This window comes from Oryctolagus cuniculus, chromosome 11, assembly GCF_051225735.1.
Source record: "Oryctolagus cuniculus isolate XC-2025 breed Fujian yellow rabbit chromosome 11, ASM5122573v1, whole genome shotgun sequence".
Classification (NCBI taxonomy): domain Eukaryota; kingdom Metazoa; phylum Chordata; class Mammalia; order Lagomorpha; family Leporidae; genus Oryctolagus; species Oryctolagus cuniculus.
The window spans coordinates 100,222,472-100,243,942 of NC_142877.1; the positions used below are offsets into that span (position 1 = coordinate 100,222,472).

The 21,471-nt window shown below is 41.5% G+C and overlaps 1 long non-coding RNA gene across 1 annotated transcript in view; it reads left to right on the plus strand.

Annotated features, from left to right (window-relative positions):
- The window catches only part of LOC149123588 (uncharacterized), a 168,839-nt gene that overhangs the window by 61,525 nt on the left and 85,843 nt on the right, over positions 1-21,471 (plus strand). The gene's annotated exons all lie outside the window — the stretch shown is intronic.

Genomic DNA, 21,471 nt, shown 5'->3' on the forward strand with positions numbered 1-21,471 from the left:
AAATGCAGTGAACCACCTCTCTCTGGGTTGCGTCTCTTGGGGCTCTTGCGATGGCTGGCTCCTTCTTAGCACTGGGATCTTATTTGTAATTTTTAAAAAGATTTATTTATTTGAAAGGCAGAATGACAGAGGCAGAGGCACAGAGAGAGAGAGAGTTCTTCCGTCCACTGGTTCACTCTTCAGGTGGCCACAACAGCCAGAGCTGGGCTTATCTGAACCCAGGAGCCAGGAGCCAGGAGCCAGGAGCCAGGAGCCAGGAGCCAGGAGCCATCCTCCACTGCCTTCCCAGGCCATAGCAGAGGGCTGAATCAGAAATGGAGGAGCTGGGACTCCAACCAGTGCCCATATAGCATGCGGGCACCACAGGTGGCAGCTTTACCTGCTACACCACAGCACCAGCTCCTTTATTTGTAAATTTTATATCTGGCCCTACCAGAATGAAGTTTCTGAAGAATAGGGATTATGTTTTTTTTTCTGTTTATCACCTCATCCCAAGTACTTAGCACTATGGCTGGAATGCAGTAGTTGCTCAACAAATAATTGCTAGAAGCTTCCAGATAAATGAATCATGGAATATCCTTCAGACAGAGCAGAGTGAAGATTTGCAAGGAATGTTCTAAGGGATATTTGTAGATGAGAGTGTTTCTCCTTGAGTTGATATGACCAAAGTGGACCCAAAGAGTGTGATCAGTATCTCTGATGTTTGCTTTTTCATCAACTCTTTGTAAAGCACGAACTTCATACTTCACATACTTCATTTGTGTTCTGCTGTGTTAAAGGAATACTGATCCTTTCTTGTGCAGAAGCACCTGAGGGGCGCTGGCAGGGAGGGTGGTTTTCCTCCTAAGTAGTGTTGTTATAATGTGAGCATAATTCATAAACCCAGGTGACGGCTTTTCAGTCAGTACGACGGAAATGTTTTCTTCCGATGGAGTAGATTTAGATAATACATTTTACAGACACTTGACGTGAGGGCTGCCTCCTTTTGAGTGGACTCTGGCACATAATCCTTCGAGTAATTCAAGGAGGGCATTATTACAGGTATTTTTAAATTGGTTAATTAATTTATAATTTAGAAGACGCAGAGAAAGACTTGTGCAAGATCTTCCAACTGCTGATTTACTCCCCAAATGCCTGCAATAGGAGGAGCTGGGTCAGGCCCAAGCCAGAATCCAGAAATTCAGTCTGGATCTCCAGCATGCTGTCAGGGACTCAACTACTTGAACTATCATCCAGTACCCCCCAAGGAGTCAGACTCAGGGACTCTGTTATGAGCTGCAAGGACACACAGTGCCATAATTGCTATGCCAAATGCTTGCCCCAAGTTATTTTTTCATTCTACTTCTGTCATTGATATATTGAATTTAAGGTAGAAGAAGGTCCAGGAAGTTATCATGAATACACATCTTCATTTTAAAGACTAGATAACTCAGAAAGGGCTACTATACTAATTCAAAGAAGTCTTACAACCATCTTTACCAGTGAGGCTTAATTAATTTATTAATTCTGTTTTAGGATGATAGAATTGGGACACAAAGAGTTTGTGCCATTTTTGAGACAGATAGCTAATTCATGGCATAAACAGAATTCAATGCCAGGTTTCTGACTCAAAAAAACAACTTCCAGAGATGTAGGTTGGGGAGTCATAAACATCTGTACAGTACCTGCAATGGTGGGAGTAGAGGCTGTTTGGTAAACTGTGTAGTATGAGAAGAAAAACAGGCCTGGGGAAGAAATAAAGGTAAATGTTGGTATTGAAGATCCAGGGAGAGGTGGATAAGCTTGAAAAGCATAACTAAAGGGAGGAGCAGAGACAGCTAGGGGAGAAACAAGTAGAATATGGTGTCTGCTAAACCCAAGTAGAGCTTCAAAAGGACAGGTGGAGTACAGGTCTAACAGTACAAGGAATAGGATTGGAAGTGTCCAGGTGGATGATGTCCTAAGGATTTGGCAACATGAGGCTTGAGAGGTTTTTGATGATTTTGGAGAAACTATTTGAGTAGCCGGATTGCATTGGGTTGAGAAATGAATGGTGAGAAATGAGGCAGAATGAACATAATCTTGCATTTGGTTGAAGAGGAAAAGATGCAGATAATTCAAGATCCACTGGGTTGTGCTTGTTTGCTTATTTTGATACATTTAAATGATGTCAAGAAGCCTCTGGGTGCGGCCGGCACTGTGGCTCACTTGGTTAATCCTTCACCTATGGTGCCAGCATCCCATATGGGCACCGGGTTCTAGTCCTGGTTGCTCCTATTCCAGTCCAGCTCTCAGTTGTGGCCTGGGAGGGCAGTGGAGGATGGCCTAGGTATTTGGGCCCCTGCACCCGCGTGGGAGACCAGGAAGAAGCACCTGGCTCCTGGATTCAGATCGGCATAGTTCCAGCTGTAGTGGCCATTTGGGGGGTGAACCAATGGAAGGAAGACCTTTCTCTCTGTCTCTCTCACTATCTGTCAAATAAATAAGTAAATAAATAAATAAATAAAAAGAAGCCTCAGGGAAAAATGACAAGTTGGATACAAGAAAGAAATGATTATCCAAAGCCAAAGGCCTCAGAGTTCAGAAAGGGGTGGGATTGCATTTCTGGAATTAGCAGGAGTAGGGAGTGCAATTTAGTAGAACAAACTTTGAAATTAAAGATTTATACTTGAAATTAAATGTCTACTGCTCATTGTCTTTAAAGTAACTCACAGATCCATCTCACCTCTTTTAGAGAGATTATTTTTCTATCTCAATTTTTATTCTTTTTTAGTATTTATAACTATCTTGTATCTATTTTTTCCTATTTTTTTGTCTCTTTTTCAGTAGATCCACAGGGAAGGAGTGACCTAAGCATAATGGAAATATTCCCTTGAAACAATCCTATTTGGAAAGTAGAGTGATGCCAAGACATATCTCATATAAAAAAGTTTTTGATTCATGTTGAAAATGAGAAAAAAGAGGGAACACGTTGAAAAAGTTAGTGTGTGGATCTAGGCAACATTGAATAAGTTTTAAACCTAGGAGCATATAAACAAAATCAAAGTCTATCTTGGGCATGCAAGAATTCTTTTTTTTTTTTATTTATTTATTTATTTTATTTATTTATTTATTTTGACAGGCGGAGTGGACAGTGAGAGAGAGAGACAGAGAGAAAGGTCTTCCTTTGCCGTTGGTTCACCCTCCAATGGCCGCCGCGGCTGGCGCGCTGCGGCCGGCGCACCGCGCTGATCCGATGGCAGGAGCCAGGAGCCAGGTGCTTTTCCTGGTCTCCCATGGGGTGCAGGGCCCAAGCACTTGGGCCATCCTCCACTGCACTCCCTGGCCACAGCAGAGGGCTGGCCTGGAAGAGGGGCAACCGGGACAGAATCCGGCGCCCCGACCGGGACTAGAACCCGGTGTGCCGGCGCCGCTAGGCGGAGGATTAGCCTAGTGAGCCACGGCGCCGGCCTCAAGAATTCTTGAAATAAGTGTACAGTATGGACCTTTTTTATTTTAAAGATTATTTATGTATTTATTTGAGAGGCGGAGTTACAGAGAGAGAGGGAGAAACAGAGAGACAGATCTTCAATCTGCTGGTTCATCTCCAAATGACTGTAACAGCCAGGGGTGGGCCAGGCCAAAGCCAGGAGCCAGGAGCTTCTTCCAGGTCTCCCACATGGGTGCAGGGGCTCAAACACTTGGGCCATCTTCTGATGCTTTTCCCAGGCACATCAGCAGAGAGCTCACTGGAAGTGGAGCAGACAGGACTCGAACTGGTGCCCAAAGGGGATGCCGGCATCAGGAGGCTTTACCAGCTGCTCCACAGTGCCAGCCCAGATTTTCCTTTTGATCCTTGCCTCTCAGTATGATAATTTTGAAATTAAAAACAATAAATATAGAAAAAAGAACTTTGAATGCTCACACTACAAAGAAATCTTGTATATACGAAGTGATAGATGCCAATTATCCTAATTTGACCATTAAAATGTATGCATATATCAAAATATATTGTACCCCATAAATATGTACAATTATTGTGTGTCAACAAATAATAAAATAAAAAATACTAATTTTAAAAAGGTACAAGGTTGTGGATAGGATTCTTAAGATGGAAATATGTGCTCATGCATTCTCTTCTCTCAAACCTCTCAAGAGTTTGGGGTTGGCCACCACCGCGGCTCACTAGGCTAATCCTCCGCCTTGCAGCACCGGCACACCGGGTTCTAGTCCTGGTCGGGGGCGCCGGAATCTGTCCAGGTTGCCCCTCTTCCAGGCCAGCTCTCTGCTGTGGCCAGGGAGTGCAGTGGAGGATGGCCCAAGACCTTGGGTCCTGCACCCGCATGGGAGACCAGGAGAAGCACCTGGCTCCTGGCTTCAGATCAGCGCAGCGCGCTGGCCTCAGCGGCCATTGGAAGGTGAACCAATGGCAAAAGGAAGACTTTCTCTCTGTCTCTCTCTCTCTCACTGTCCACTCTGCCTGTCAAAAAAAAAAAAAAAAAAAAAAAAGAGTTTAGGGCTATGTGTCTGTCTTGCTCTCTCACTGGCTTGCCCCAACTGGAAAAATGACGTTGTCGAAGATTCCTTGAGAAGAACTAGCATGTAGCAAGCATTGGCCCCATTTGTTGATGTGACTCAGCACTGGAACCTTCCCTTTAGCTGCCTGCACAGGTCAAGAAGCCTTCCAATCTCCACCTTTTGAGAGGAACTTTCTGTCTTACAGGTCACATGCTGATCCTGGAAACCAAATAATATGAAAATGCTGCATCTTTTCCAGGCTCACAGAGAGCAGCGTGCTTTGTGCCCGTGTGGGAAGTGTAGCAAAGGCGAGGACAGTGGGCACCATGCAGAGTGAGGCCCGAGGTTTCAGTTTATAATTAGGGTCAGGGTAGCCTGGGATGCTGCAGGACATTCAAGGAAGAGAAGACTGGATTTACGATTTGTTCTGCCACTTACTGGCAGCGTGACCTTGGCTGGTACTTTCACCTCTCTGAGTATAGGTTTCCTCTTATGTAAATCAAGGCTATTACACTTCATAGAGCTCTGAGGGTTCAATGGGGTTACCCATGGAAGTCACCTATCAGCGTGTAGTACACAGACAACAATTACAGATGCTTCCTAGCAGTGGTCCTGAGAAGCCCATTTTAAGTGGAAAATGCCATAAATCAAATATGCATATCTATGGATCATCACAGCTTGGCAGCACAGCACATTTTGGAACACAGACTGTTTCCTCTTATGATCATGGGGCTGACTGGGAGCTGTGCTTTCTGCCACTGCCCAGCATCACAAGAGAGAACCATATCACCTCTGACTATCTTGGGGGGAAAAATCGAACTTCCAAATTCAAAGCATAGTTTCTGCTGAATACTACCTTTGAGCCATCACAAATTCAAAAAATCATAAGTTGAACCACCATTAGCTGGAGACCATCTGTACCAGATTCTCCATATTCATATTCAACTTTGCACCATAGGTTACTCTTCTGCCCAGGTTCTGTTTGGGTGGACAATGCTATGAAATATGCTTTGCCTTAGTCATGATGCTATGTGATGTTGTTTAGGAACCTGACGTAGGAAAAGTCAAAGGAGAATTAGGAGATGGGACAGTAGGAGTGAGTTCAGTTCGGGATGAGTCAATTTTGAAATGCTTCAAGAGGAGAGGAACAGTCAAAGCTTTGGGAGAAATATCAACTTAGGAGTTGTTATAGAGATGATAGTGGCCGGCGCCGTGGCTCAATAGGCTAATCCTCCGCCTAGCGGCGCCGGCACACCGGGTTCTAGTCCTGGTCGGGGCGCCGGATTCTGTCCCAGTTGCCCCTCTTCCAGGCCAGCTCTCTGCTATGGCCCGGGAGTGCAGTGGAAGATGGCAGAAGTCCTTGAGTCCTGCACCCGCATGGGAGACCAGGAAAAGCACCTGGCTCCTGGCTTTGGATCAGTGCGATGCGCCAGCCGCGGCGGTCATTGGAGGGTGAACCAACTGCAAAAAGGAAGACCTTTCTCTCTGTCTCTCTCTCTCTCACTGTCCACTCTGCCTGTCAAAAATAAAAAAAATAAAAAGAGATGATAGTTACTGAAGAGAGTGATACTCCTTGATTCCTTTGGAGTACCTTTTAAATGCTTTTTATTTTAATTTATTTGAGAGTCAGGGAGAGGGTGAGGATGACAGAAAAAGAGAGAGAAGAAAGAGAATGCCCACAACAACTGAGAAACTGAGAGTGGGCCAAGTTGAAGCTGTTAGTTGGAAATTCAATCTGGGTATCTCATGTGGGGGCAGGGACCCACCTACTCCAATCACCTGCTGCCTCCCAGGATGTGTGTTATTAGGTAGCTGGAATTGGGAGCAGAATTAGGAGTTGATACCTGTGTTGTGATATGGGATGCAGGCAACCCAAGCAGCATCTTACCCACAACACCAAACGCCCACCCAGGAATATCTGTGTAGGTAAGGCTGATCTGAGAATGAGGCAGTGTAGGGCACTGAGGTAGAACACAGAATGACCATGGCTACAGGTAGCCAAGGAAGAAAACGCCGCATAACGCACACAGACATTATCATTACTAGATGCTCTAGAGTAGCTCATGTTTTTCCTCAAAATGTTCAAACTATGCAGCATCTTGGTAAACTTGCATGTTCAGTGCAACAGTAGTGACAGAAGTCAGAACACTGGGAAGCACAGAAAGGAGGAAGTAGAGATGAGAGGGGTGGACTGTGCTTATAGTCAAGTGGGTGACAACCAGAGGAGGAAAGGAGGAAAGTGAAGTTTATTTTCTGGAAGGTAGAGGCTTGAATTTGTTCATAGTCTGAGGGAAAGGAGACTTAGGAGAGAGAACAGATTAAAGAAATAAGAAAAGGAGAATGATTTAGGGAGAAATTAGGGGGGATGGGAGGAAAGTGAATCAAGAGAATAGGAGGGGGCTGGCACTGAGGCATAGAAGGTTAAGCCCCCGCCTGCGGTGCTGTCATTCCATCTGGGCACCGGTTCGAGTCCCATTTGCTCCATTTCTGATCCAGCTCCCTGCTAATGTGCCTGGGAAAAGCAGCAGAAGATGGCTCAAGTACTTGGACCCCTGCACCCATGTGGGAGAGCCAGAAGAAGCTCCTAGCTCCTGGCTTTGGCCTGGTCCAGCCCTGGTCATTGCTGCCATTTGGGGCATGAACCAACAGATGGAAGATTCATTCTCTCTCTCTCTCCCCATATCTCTGTCCTTCAAATGAACAAATATTTTAAAAAAGAATAGGAAGAGCTTTGGCTTTAAATAAGAAGAAGATGTTTCATCCTCTGGAATCGGAGGGAAGGTAGGAAGGATGGATGTATAGGCAGAGAGTTTTGAGATGGAAAAATGGGACAGGTTAATGGGCTCAGACCTAATCATTTATTGTATGTTTATCTACCAAGGTGTAGTGAAATTTTGGAATAGTCATGGAAGATTTTTAAATATTTTTAAGGTTGTGAGCTATATAAGGTGTTTCCTTAGCTCAGGGCCCCTTGCTCATATGCAACTGTCCCTCAGGCGTATGACGGGCTTCCATACTGGCTGTGTCCTGCCATGCTGTGGGTGAGCCTTCTAAGCTATAAATTCTGCATGCTTTGCTGATTAGTGTCTCTGACTAATTGTAAGCACTTATAATGTAAACTCCATTGGCTTTTCAAGAACTTCATAATAACTTTTATTGGCTAAGTCAGTGCTAAAATTATTATTTCAGTCCTCATGGAGCTTTCAGTATGGTAGGGATGATAACAAAGCTAATATAAATGACCAGTGATGGTAAGACCTGTGAAATAAGACACAGCGTACGATGATGGGGTCCAGATAGGTCAACAAAGTTAGAAAAGATTTCCTCAAGGAGGAGGAAATTGACCTAAGAATTAGAAAGTAAATAGACAAAGGTGAGAGGGTGGGCTTTGTGGTGGAGCTGAGGAGGAAGCATCCCAGGTAGAAGGAACAAGTTGGACAATTGTGCTTAGGCCACAAGGAGTACGATGCTCTTTTTGAACAAGGCCAGTCATTTGAGCAAAAGATGGCAGAGAGAGAAAAGGGTCTGAAGTTAATTGAGAGAGGGAGACAGCTCAGATCATACGGAGCCTTGTCATTCATACTAATGCTGTGGATTCTATGATGGGTATACTAGGAAGCCACTAAGGGTAGTATACATGTGAGAAGGAAATGTGATCAGGTGTTTGTTTGTTTGTTTTAGAGAAGATGCTTTTTGTGACTTTGTGGAGAACCATGGAAAGGAACTGAGAGTAGAAGGAGAAGCAGGGGGACCTGCATTTATCCCAGAGTGAGGATGGAAGTTTGGATGAGGGTGGGAGCAGACTGTGGTGAAAGGAGTCTTACTGAAGATCCAGTTTGGGTGGTGTAATTAACCAGGCTTGGATGTAGGCATACGAGAGAGAGGCTCCACCACTTATGGCTTTACTGAGTTCAACTGAACTCAACAGTACCTTGATGTAGTACCACCCATTATAGTGTGGGGTCCATATCTGATAAATCCATTACTTTGGAATTTACTTCTTGATTCGACTGTATTTTCCATCAGAATGTTGTATTTTAACAGGAATATTCATCTCTGTGTCTTCCATTATGTTTTCTCTCAAGCTTCAGGGAAGTACCCATTTCAAGATGAAGCTTTTGAGTTGCGTTTCACAAATTCTTTGTGATCTCAAATTATTTCATTGTTGTGTAGCCTTAGGCAAGATATTTAGTCACTGCAGCTTTAGTATCTTTATTTACAAAGAAGAAAATTCCAAAATTTCAGGGCTCTACTGAGGATAGATTAAGATAATATGGTAAAGTTATATCTTATGAGGAAATTATATTCTGAGGTGAATATGTATAATTATTTATGAAGCATTCTTGCGTCTAATCAAACATACAGATCTAATTTCCTGTTTACAGGAAAATCAGGGAGCATGGACCAAGTTAATTGATGTTAAGAAACAATCAGGTAAACTTGGGATGCAGGATAGTTGATAAAATATTGAGCCAGGTCTCTGAAACAATGAGGTAAAAAAGATTAAAGAGACAGCAGATAAGTGCGCTCTGAAAACTTGGTTAGGTTTTTCCCAAACCAAGAACTAAAGTTATGGTATGGAAAATTGAAGATATTTGTGAATTGTGCGGCTCATATCATGCAGTTAGTGTTACTTTCACAAGGCATAAGAATGGCATCATGATTAGGTGAGAGCCTGGAGCTGGATTTTGAAATATTAGAGGTGAAGTGACCTGACTTCTGTAATTTTGTAACAATTTAATAAAATATCTATATAGAAGTAGAAGATAAAGCAAATAAGACTAATGTGAACACGTGCTGTATGTACTTGATAAATGGGTTTTCATTATCCTACTCTTTCCATTTTAAACTCTAGACTCATACTTAGCATAGGAAGATGCTGACACAATACCAGGCTCTTGGAAATTTGAGAACCAAGGCCCAGTGGATCCAGGTGCTCTGTATCCCACTGATAATGACAGGAATGGAGGAAAGAAGCACTTGCACTATGCAAATTGCTAATTTCCTTCTTTGTAATTTGTTTTGCATTGCTGGGATAGATGACTCTACTGTGGATTCCTGATGCAAATACAGCATGATTTTCTTGGAAACTGTATTCTGCTGTGTATATGTAATATGATAAGGATTATTTTAATAGTGTAGCCACTCAACATTACAGCCCCGTGACTTTGTCTTTGTATTACGTTCCCACTGATTTGTCTCTCAGCATTTACTCTGCACTCTTTGTCGCCTTTCTCTTAGAAACCAAATGCTTCAAATATGGAGGCAGGTGGAATCAACAAGGTGATGCCTAGCTTCCTGGTCAAGACAATACATATGTGTTTCCTGAGGCAGATGATAGCTGATTGCATTTATTATCAAAAAGCTTGAAATTTTTCTCTCAAAAGTTTGTTATTGGTAACATCATATATACAAGGGTACCTTAAAATGTTTATGAAAAAATAATTAAAACTTGAGTTTGTTTTAGTGCAAAAACTTGAAGCCTATGCATAATTTCATTAGGTGCATGCATTTTCCACATATTATGAAAATTTTTTTGTACAAAAAACAAACTTTTAAAAAAACTTTAAGATTTATTTTATTTACTTGAAAAAGTGTAACACAGAGAGAGGGAGAAATAGAAAAAAAGGTCTTGCATTTGCCGGTCCCCCCCCCCCCAAAAAAAAGGCTGCAATGGCTAGGGATGGGCCAGGCTGAGGCCAGGAACCTACAGTTCTATCCAGGTCTTCCACATGGATGGCAGGGACCCAAGGCCTTGGACCATCCTCTGCTGCTTTCTCAGCTGCATTAGCAAGAATCTGGATGGGAAGCAGAGCAGCTAGGACTTGACTTGGCACTCGGTTATGGGGTACAACTGTTGTAGGCTGCAGCCACAATGCTGGTCTCTTAAAAAGTTTGTTACAGGCATATACAAATTATACATATTCATGCATTACCATGTGAAGTTTGGGTGCGTGTATACATTGTGTAATGTCCAAAGTAAATGTAGCTGTCATCTCAAGCACATAAGACTTCTTTATGGTGAAATTATTCAAAATTCCATTTTCTAATTGTTACCAGAGGAAAAAAACATTAGCATTATCTATAGTCACCCAGCTGTGCCACAGAAGCTCAGAACTCCTTCCTCCTATCTAGTTGTAACTTAGTTACCATTAATTATCCTTTCCACATTTTTTCTCCCCACCTCCCTCCCTAGCCTCTCATAACCATTACATTTTTAACTTCTCTGAGATCTTTTAAGACTTCAGCTATGAAACTCAAGTTCTTAGTTCTTTTTTTCCGTGAACTTTTTGAAGTATTAGTGGGATATTGTTGAATTTGGAAAAGTGTCTATCAAGTTTCTTTTATAGATGAGCTGTAAGATTTCAGGCCATTTCAAGTTTTCATGTGCAGTGACTAATCACAAATTCTCTTTGAATTGACAGTCATTAACCAGCTTTTCATCAGAGTCTTTGAGTTGTTTCTGGTCCTGACATTTCATTTTACTAATCTCAGTCAGTGTGGTTCAGGAATGATTCTTCAGCTCACTCCCAGCCTGGGATACCCTATAGTCACTCTAGGCATGTCCAGTAATGACAGTAAATCACACATGTATGTTCTACTAAACCAAACCTCAATGTCTTGAACTCAAATCCCCCTTTGCTGGGACCCAAAAGCATCCCTGACTACTGCAGTACCACCAGACACAGGGAAAATTGTGATGGGAATGTTAGAGGGGAAAGAGACAACAATGGAAAAACCTTTATTATTTTAGCAGATTTCATAGAAATATATGAATGTATGAACTCATTGCTAGGGCCCCTTGTGTGGTCTGGTAAGTCTGTAAAAACAAAAGCCCTGGAGTTTCCCTTAGTAGCTTTCTGATAAATCATTCTATGCTTGGGGTAAGCATTTTTCCATTTCATGTCGTAGATCACCTCATAGAATGTGAGACTTAAGGTGCACTCTTATTGTTTGTTAAAGTTAACTGAAGCTGAAGTTGATTTCTTTCAGGATTTTTTTTCTTTCCTTTTTATAATATTTACATTTTATTTTACTGATTGGAAAGGCAGAGAGACAGAGGGGGATCTTGCATCCACTGGCTCACTCCCCAGTTGTCCATCACAGCCATGCCTGGGCCAGGATTCAAAGCCTAGAATTCAATCTGGGTCTCCCATGTGGATTGCAGGGACACAAGTACCTGAACCATCACTTGCCCCCTCCCAGGGTGCACATTAGTAAGAAGTTGGAATTGGTAGCAGAGCTGGGATAAACCCGGGCACTCTGATTATTGGATGTGGCCCACCCAAGTGGTATCTTAACTGCTATGCCAAACACCCACCCAAGGAATATTTTAGATAGTGTGTAGGTATTTCAAAAAGTTCATGGAAAATGGAATTAAAATATAAATCTATTTGGTGCAAACAATTTTGAAGTCTATGCACACTAGGGGTTTTCAAAGGTTTTTGAAAAATGTGTATTATGGAAAAACTATGCATGGATTTCAAAATGCTTCTGCATCAAAATAAACTTGCCTTTTAATTCTATTTCTCATGATTTTTTGAAGTACCCTCTTATGTGCTGTTTAAAAGCCTCAAAATGAAATAAGCCATGAAGAAAATATTACCAAGTATTATTATTCAAACCTCTCTCTCTATAACTCATATCTCTCTAAAGAATCTTCCAGTGCTGTGGTTTTCAAGCCTGGCTGCACACTCGAATCAGCTGGAATACTTTTAGAAAAATACCAATGAGTGTGACATGTGCATTGGTATTTTTTAAAAGCTCTCCAGGTGATCCTGATGTTCAGCCAGAAATTGATATCCACAATTCTAATGGTTGAAATTCCTTTTCTAAAACTTTTTTCCTTTGCTTAAATGTCAAAATATTATTCTAGCTCTCTCTGGACTCTTTTGAATGAAATATGAGGCTATGAGATTCAGGAAATGTGGCATGCATGCACAGTACAATAGGCATTATGTAAAATCTATCTTTGCTAGCAAGGAACTATCCTGGCAAAAACTCCTATTTATGTAGCGTTCAGTACGATGGTCTGCTGACAGGATGAGATATGAACCAGATGATGTGAACGGCTCCTAATTAAAAATAAAATTAATTTTCTACCAAGCATCCTCTGTTGTACTTGAAGGCAAATGCAATTTTGTTCGTATAATAATGGATACCTTAAAGGGGTCAGCTACAAAGGATATTTCAAACAGGAAAGTGTCCAGCATGATAAATCCATTCCAGTTCATCAGATTCCAGTGTTTTCTCACTGTGGCTCAGGTAACCTGTTGAGTGAACCAAAGAGCCGATGGTTTGCTGCTCTCCTTTCTTATTGAAGGGGGCTGTGCGTTACACATGATTAATATCTGCTTATTCAGTCTATTCATGCTGAATGTATTTTTCTTCTTACAAAATGACTCACTTGGAAAATACAGAAATATTTATGATGATGAAGAAAATTAAAATTAAATTTTTTTTAATAAGTGTTATATTTAATGCCTCAAGAATTATTTGATGGCTGAATACAGACTTACTCTCAATCTTCCCATAGAGATATTTTATTTCTTTGAATAAGAAAATTCTGCATGCCTCCCTTTCACAGTTATCTCACTCAAACCTTTCATGTTTACCAGTAAAACCATTTTTACATGGACTTTGAAAACTATTCAATACAGGTTGAACATCCCTAATCGGAGAGCTCCAAATAAAAAATGCTTAAATATCCACAACTTGTTGGGAAATTTCTGAAACAAGGGGAAAAATTCCGCACCTGACCTCATGTGACAGGTTACAGTCAAAACACGGATTCATTGAAGACATAGTATAAAATCAACTTCAGGCTATGTGTGCAAGGTGTGTATGAGCGATAAACGAATTTTGTGTTTAGATTTATGTCCCATCCTCAGTGTATCTCATGCTGTATGTGAAAATATCCCGCAGTCTGAATTCTGAAACACCCAAGCGTTTTAGATAAAGGATGCTCAACCTGTATGTGCACAGTCTCCTCTAATCCTTAAAAGCAATCCCGAGCTAGTGTGAAGAACAGACTTCAGGTGTGCAGCTGGCCCAGGAGGGCCTGATTTCACAGGCTTACAGCTGAGCAGTTTAGCTACTGAAGGGTTTGGAAGTGGTTTCTAGTCCAAGAAGGATTTATTACATGGTAGACAGCAACAACATAGGGAATTTCAAGCTGGAATAAATTCTATAACAAAAAAGAAAGCATGTGAATGTGCTGTATGCCAGAGCCAAAGTATTTCTCTTTGTTTTGATCTCTCAGAACCCATTGGGCAGAGAGGGTCTTAAAGCTGTAATGACAGCCCCTCCCATCAGATATATATTCTTTGGAACAGTTAATAGAGCTTCAAAGTATATTCTTAACCTCGCAAGAGGGAAAAGCTTCTCAATTCAGGGAAAAAAGAGAAGTGAGAAGTACAGCTTAACTTCTCAATAGCAAGCATTCTAAGAATATGATAAGAAGAGATGGCCTGGAGTTAAAGCAAGAGAAATTTCAGTTCTTTGTAAGAAAATATTTCTGGATAATTGCTAAATTACCTGAAGCTTGCTGGTTGCTTACAGTGGGAGGTGGCCTGGTCAAGTGAGGCCCAACTTCTCCATCATGACCCAGAGAAATCTTCCCAGAACATAAATACTTATTGTGTTAGACCTCTGATTAAAATTTTACAATTGAGACAGGTGTGCGTGCAGGGTTTAAGGCACCAGGATCACCTGCATCTCATATTGGTGTGCCTGGGTTCTAGTCCTGACGCCACTTCCCATTCCAGTTTCTTGATAATGCATCCCATGGAAAGCAGCAGGTGGTGGCTCAAGTTCTTGCCACGCTACCACCCATATAGGAGACCTTGATGGAGTCCCTGGCTCTTAGCTTCAGCTTGGCACAGCCCTGGCTGTGTGGTCATTTGGGAAATAAACCAGCAGATGGAAGATCACTGTGTCTCTGTCTCTCTTTCAAATAAAAATAAATAAATATTTTTAAGATTTATTTGTTTGAAAGACAGAGTTACAGAGAGACAGACAGAGGGGTGTGTATTTTCCATCTCGGCTCCTGTGCCTTTGTGTATTCTGTTTGCTTTGCCATGTTCAAGGGCTGGATTCTTCTTCCTCCATGGAAACTTGACTTAGGTGTTGTCTCCATAAATTTTCCTCTGGACTTGAACGGACTATATTAATCACATCTGTATTAGTAAATCTTCTGAGTTCTAAAATTTCCTAAGTCCTCCTATTCATAAACCCCATCTAGGAGGCTGGAATTGTTGTGTTGTGGGTTAAGCCAGCACTTAAGATACCAGCATCCCTTCTCAGGATGCCAGTTTGAGTCCCAGGTGCTGCACTTAAGATCAGACTTCCTGCTTATATGCCTGTGAAGGCATTAGAAGATGTCCTAAATGCTTGAGCTCCTGCCACCCATGTGAGAGACCAGGATGGAGTTCCTGGCTCTTGTTGTTGGCCTGGCCCAGCCCTGGGTGTTGTGGCCATTAAGGGGAGAGAACCAGTAGATAGAATATAACACACACACTCTCTCTCCCTCTCTCTCTGTTGCTGTCATTAAAATAAAATTTTTAGAAATCTAACTCTGTTCTCCTATTTGTATTGCTACTACAAAGTGTAAGTTCCTTAGGGGCAGAGACCACTTTACTTTTGGAAGTCCCTAGTGTATACTATGGGTCAGCAGGAAGGAGACACTTTATAGTTGTTCAACTACACAGAAAAAGTTGAGGCATATTTTTGCATACACTCTGTTCATTCACTGTCATGCTGAGTGAACCTGAGGAACACACATGAATAAACAAGTCCATTACATTATTGGTAATTCTACTTAGATGCAAACACAGTATTATCAGCTGTCACTTAACTCTAAATCATAATTGGTTCCATAGATTGTGGCTTTTTATCAAATTATTCCTGAAAAGTTTGCCAAGCAAGGTGGTTATAGACTGTGGTGGAATAAAGAAGGCCATAGACTCATCACCTGAGTCTGATTCTTCTCTTGGTACTAGGCTGGCCTTGGTGTTTTTGGTTTTTTGTTTGTTTGTTTGTTTTGTTTTGTTTTTGCCAATAGACTCTGGAGGAGGTGACACTCTGGAACTTCTAATGCTCCCCTTTCAGCTTCCTCTGGCTCCCCTTGGAACATTCTAAGAACCCTGAGCTGCAATGTACGAAACTACCCTGAGATCCTTATGCTAGAGAGCCAACATATGGGTGTTCTGATTGACAGGTCCAGTTGAGCCTCACCCTGCCGATCACTCTGCCAAGGGGAAAACATGAATGAATCCCTTGATCTTCCAGAACCCTTCATTGCTAGCAGAATTCTGCCCAGCAGCCTCTGTTGTTACCACATGTAAAAGAAGAATCACTCCTCTGAGTAGCCTAAATTCCCAACCTACAGATTTTTGCAATAATAAAAAAAAAATCATTATTAAGTACTATATTTTGAGTGGCTTTTGCCTAACCTCAGAAATGGAATACCGCCTGTTTTCGGACTTCTGCTTAATCATTTAGTACTTTATCAGCTGAGTCAAATATAGAAGGATTCCTATTCTGTGTCCTTCAATTATGGAATTAATTTACTAATCCAATCTGCTAATCCCTTGCTGCTATTCCTGGTGAGATTTAGTTTCTATTTCTTTCGCAAATAATGAACTCCCAGTTGGATGTATTCTTTAAGATTTCCAGCCGTGGCCAGTGCCACGGCTCACTAAGCTAATCCTTCACCTGCGGTACCGGCACCCCGGGTTCTAGTCCCAGTTGAGGCACCGGATTCTGTCCCGGCTGCTCCTCTTCCAGTCCAGCTCTCTGCTGTGGCCCGGGAGGGCAGTGGAGGATGGCCCAAGTGCTTGGGCCCTGCACTCACAGGGGAGACCAGGAGGAAGCACCTGGCTCCTGGCTTCAGATTGGGGCAGCGTACCAGCTGTAGCGGCCATTTGGGGGGTGAACCAACAGAAGGAAGACTGTTCTGTCTCTCTCTCTCACTGTCTAACTCTGCCTGTCAAAAAAAAAAAAAAAAGATTTCCAGCCTTTTCTAGCTTCATCATTCTTTCTCTTCCATCCCACTGCTCTCCCACTCAGATGTTGTTGTGCCATTACCACAGATATCAGCAACCCTGAATCTTTGTTCTGCTTTTCTCCTCAAGATAGCACCATGGGTTCACCCAGCAACCAAAATGTTAAGAGCTATTTGAACAGGTAATAAAAGCATGTTGGAGATGCTATAATCCTGGAGGACTTTACTGGATGACTGCTTTAAATATTCCTCATCCCAGAATAAAAGGGCCTGGATTAGATGACCGCTCGTGATTCCTTCCTGCCAGAAGAGTGTCTTATGTTCAACAGAATTAGTCACGGCTATGAAACATGTGAGCTATCAGCTTTTGTATGGCATAATTTGATTGCAATTAAATAATTGCTTGAATTATGTTTTTATGTAAATTTGAAGAATTTCATCTTTGGTGATGTTTATTTTTTTTAAAGATTTTATTTATTTGTTTGAGAGGCAGAGTTACAGACAGTGACAGAGAGAAAGGTCTTCTGTCTGCTGGTTCACTCCCAGATGGCCACGATGGCTGGAGCTCGCCCATCCAAAGCCAAGGGCCAGGGGCCTCTTCTGGGTCTCCCACACCAGTGTAGGGACCCAAGAACTTGGGCCATCTTCTACTGCTTTCCCAGGCCATAGCCGAGAGCTGGATGGAAAGTGGAGCAGCCGGGACTAGAAGCGGTGCCCATATGGGATGCCGGTGCCGCAGGCGGAAGATTAGCCTGCACCATGGTGCCAACCCCAGTAATATTTGATTTTTTAAAAAGACATAGTAATTTGAGTTTCTTCCAACTATAATCAATGTTTATCAATATATTGATTTCCTTTCTAGTATTTTAGTAATCCATTGTAATTTTTTTTTCTCTGTGAACATTTTTAAACTTTATAATTTTTCATTTCTGGTATATTTATTTGTTGGCCAGATGCATTTTTTTACTCTACTTTGATAGAGAAACCCATCTACTTTGCATTTTTCTTTGGAGACTAAATTATGCATTTCAGAAATGAGTGTGCTTCATTTCCCCCATTGATGGCAAGATGATCATTTTAAAATGTAGAGAAGATGTAAAATTCTGCTTGTATCTTCTCTGAGGATCTTCCCTTCAAAACAAGTATGAAGCAGCCTGGCCAAGTATAATTATTCAATAGCTTCTTAGGTTCTCCTTTAAAATATACCCAGTTATTCCAGTGTCTAATTTTTGGCCAAAGCAATCAGGATTGCCAGTCATTCTGTATTTACCACCAAACACAGTGGGAGTAAAGAGTTCTTTGCATAGATGAGATGAATGGCCAAAGCAGATTGTGGATTGATGTGTGATCTGCGTTTTAAAGCAGCAGAATTAAAATGAGGGTACGGGGTATTGGTGGGTCGATGTGCTGTAGAAGGTCCCATAGTTAGATCATCTACCAGTTCTTGACAATACAGAAATATTTAGATGCCATAATGGAGAAATCCCATAGCTGTGCTGTTCTTACTTTCAAGTGTGATTCAAAGTGGGTCTAGAGTCAGACCTGCAGAGAGATTCTTTTCTTTGTTGTTGTTATCAGGGAGGCAAAGCAACGCCATTGGAGTCTGCCATGGTTTATCATTTGGCCCTTCAACTCAGGCAGGTCTTTAAACTCCAAGATCATGTGTTAATGCTACTGAGAGAGTAGAAACAGTCCACTAATCTTGTTTAGGGGGTGAGCCTAGCAGGAGGTTCTTAGGTCACTGAGGGAGCAATCTTGGAAGGTAGTTCTTGAGGGAGAGTTTTTATAAAGGCCAGAGTTTGGACATGGCCTCTCTCTCTCTGCTTCCTGGCTCACTGTATGATTGTTCTTCTGTATGTACCCAATTATTTGCCATCTGCAATGGGCCTTTTGCCAGACCTAAATCCTGCACCATGCCATTTGGACTTTGAACCTCCAAAACTGTAAACTAAGTAAACCGTTTCTCTCTATTAGCTGCCTCATGTATATTGTTCTAGTAATGAACAGCTGGGTAACACAGTCTAAAAGCTAAAAGCAAAAAGCAGTCACATAAATGAAAGCAGCCACACAGAAATACACTGCAGAGCTCAGAGCAGTAGAAGAGTCCCATCCCAGGGATTGGAGACTTCTGAATGGAAATAGGAAAAACAAAAATCATGGAGCCGCAAGATGGGAGCATGCCCCTAGGTGAGGAAGCCAAGTCAGAAAGAGATGCTGCAAAGCACATCAGCCTTAAGAAAAAAGAGCCATACAGGGTTATTTACTTCAGATCCTATTCAAGATGAAATGGGGAGCTACTGGAAGACTTGGAGCAGTAGAGTGAAATAGGCTAATTTTCTTGGAAGAGTTCACACTGTGGTTGTGTGAAGCATACACACTTAGGAATAAATAAGTAAGTGAACGGTAGTCAGGGAATGACCCAGTACATTCTGAAGAATGCTATTAACAACCTGCATGCTTGATTATCCAGTTGTCCATTTTCTCAGTTACAGGAGCAGAAAGAGAAGGAGGCAGACCTTATGTGAGAAAATTGTTACCTCTCTGAGTGGTGTGGACCTTGGCGTTCAGAGTTGTCTTCTGGTTTCCCTAAAACACTGCAGCTGTTTTTCTTGAATTTACTGTTAGGTTATCATATATTTTGCAGTCCTTTAGGAGATTATTCCATTTTTTGTCCATCTGGAAAGAATCTAAAATTATTTTTTAAATTAAAAAGTTAACAGGTTTGATCACTGGGGTCTAACGTGCAGGAAAAATGAAAATCTGTTTTGTTAAATGCCACAGTTGTATAAAAGTTATTATCTAGTACTTGCCAATTGCCTCCTAAAATATTTTTCACTAATTGCATAACAATGGACGTGAAAGGAACCTGCTGGAAGAAATTTGGTTGTGGTTTAATGTGAAAGAGATTGAGGTTGCTTTCTCCCTGGGTCCTTCCGTAGCTGCGTTAGAGGACTATGAATATAGGTTTGGGTCACACTGTAAGTAGTGAAGGAAAGTAACATAGCAGAGGTTGTTGTGTATATTTCTTCAAGCCTACATCTATTGATGGACAAGAAATAGTTTGCGATAGAAAGAGATATCTAAGTGCTGAAATCACAATTATTTATTTTATAAGCTGAATGCAGCCTAGTAAACTAGAAAAACAGAAGAGTATAAACTTATGTGGTCTGATATGAATTATTATTCTCACTTTCACCATCTTTGAAATGGGAACATTAACATTTACTTTGCTTACCTTGTCCAATATGGCTAAAGACTGTTTTTGCACCAGAGACTTTTGCTAGACTGTTGGGATATCAAGTAAAATCATTCTGATTCTTGCCCTTAAGAAGCTTATGGTTCTGTGGAGAAGGTAAATCAACCAAAGATTAGATTGTGGGTAATTGAAGTTGACACTGGTTGCTGTGGGAACAGAAAGGAGGTGAGCAGGGTGGGAAATACAGAAGCTTATGAAATGAAGACACCTTCGGTGTGATTCTTTAAAGCAGGGATAAGAAGCATTAGAAATAACTGGGAGAACGATATCCTTGATTCATCAACAAGAAATAAAGGAATTCTATGATGAGAGTGGGGAGAGAGTCCAAGAGATTCTCAGAATGGAATAAATCTTTTATTTTTAAAAAAAAATATGCTTGCATTTTGTAAAAAAAAAAAAAAAAAAAAAAAAAAAAACAAATACAGCTAGCCAGGGCCGGTGTTGTGGCTTCACAGGTAGAGCTGCCACCTGTGAGGCTGGCATCCCGTATGGACACCTGTTTGAGTCTCAGCTGCTGCACTTCCATCCAGCTCTCTGCTAATGTACCTGGGAAAGCAGCAGAAGATGATGCAAATGATTAGGCCCCTGCCACCCACATGGGAAACCCAGATGATGAAGCTTCTGGCTCCTGGCTTCAGTCTGGTCTACCTCTAGCCATTGTGGCCATTTATGGAGTGAATCAGTGGATGGAAGATCTCTCTCTGTCTCTTTCTCTTGCTCCACTCCCCCCCCCCCATAATTGTGCCTATCAAATAGATAAAATAAATCTTTTTAAAAAATACAACCAGCCTCAGTTTATAACACAGACATTTGTACAATATAGAGTTGGGTAACACCTTATGTCAATATCATTATACAACATTTTTTTCCTATTAATAGTTTATATCTCTTTTTTTCTCTACCAGAGCAGGGGACACATTTTCTAACAAAGGTCATTTGGATATTTATAACATCATTCGTGGGCCATATAAAATTATCAAATTAAAAATTAGCCTGCTACAGATTTATTGAATCTTGAATATGGCTTTGAAAGGCCAGAACAGATAATTCTGTAGGCCATATATGGCCTGCGGGCCACATGTTCACCACCCCTGTGTCTACACCATAAATTGTCTCAACTGTAAATAACGTTTTGCTGTGGGAAATTTCTTCCTTTGCCTAATGTTTCCTTCTATGTGGAAGGAAATATATCAGTGTAATAACTATGGAGTCTCCTCACTCTTTGGGATAAAGTAGGGGGTGAGGGATGAAGGAATTAACTGAAAAAACTTTGGGCTGAGGAATTGGGCATGCATAGCTCTACTCTTTAGTCTCTTTTTGATTCTGTCTTTCTCTCTGGAAAGGCCTGAGTTTTGAAATTGGGGGAATTAGTCAACGTGTGGAAATGCATTACACACTGAAGAAAAGTCTAAGGAGATCAAGTTTGGGGAAATTGACTATGTTTGATGCATTATCTTTTAATTCCATTTTTCCATGGACATTTTGAAGTTCTCTCCTCTATAGAGTGGTGAGATAGATCCATTTAAGCTTGTTGGGGGTTGAGGGATGGATGGAATGCTGGGATCTTACTATGGTGCTTTGCACCCAGATCTGTTACTGTCTTTTCTTTCACCAAATAAACCTTTGTTGGATATCTACTGGGTATCAAATCTGTCTCAGGCACTGGAGATGTATCAGTGGACAAAGCAACCAAAAATCCTGGTCCTCTTGGATCTTACACTGCAGAACTTACATG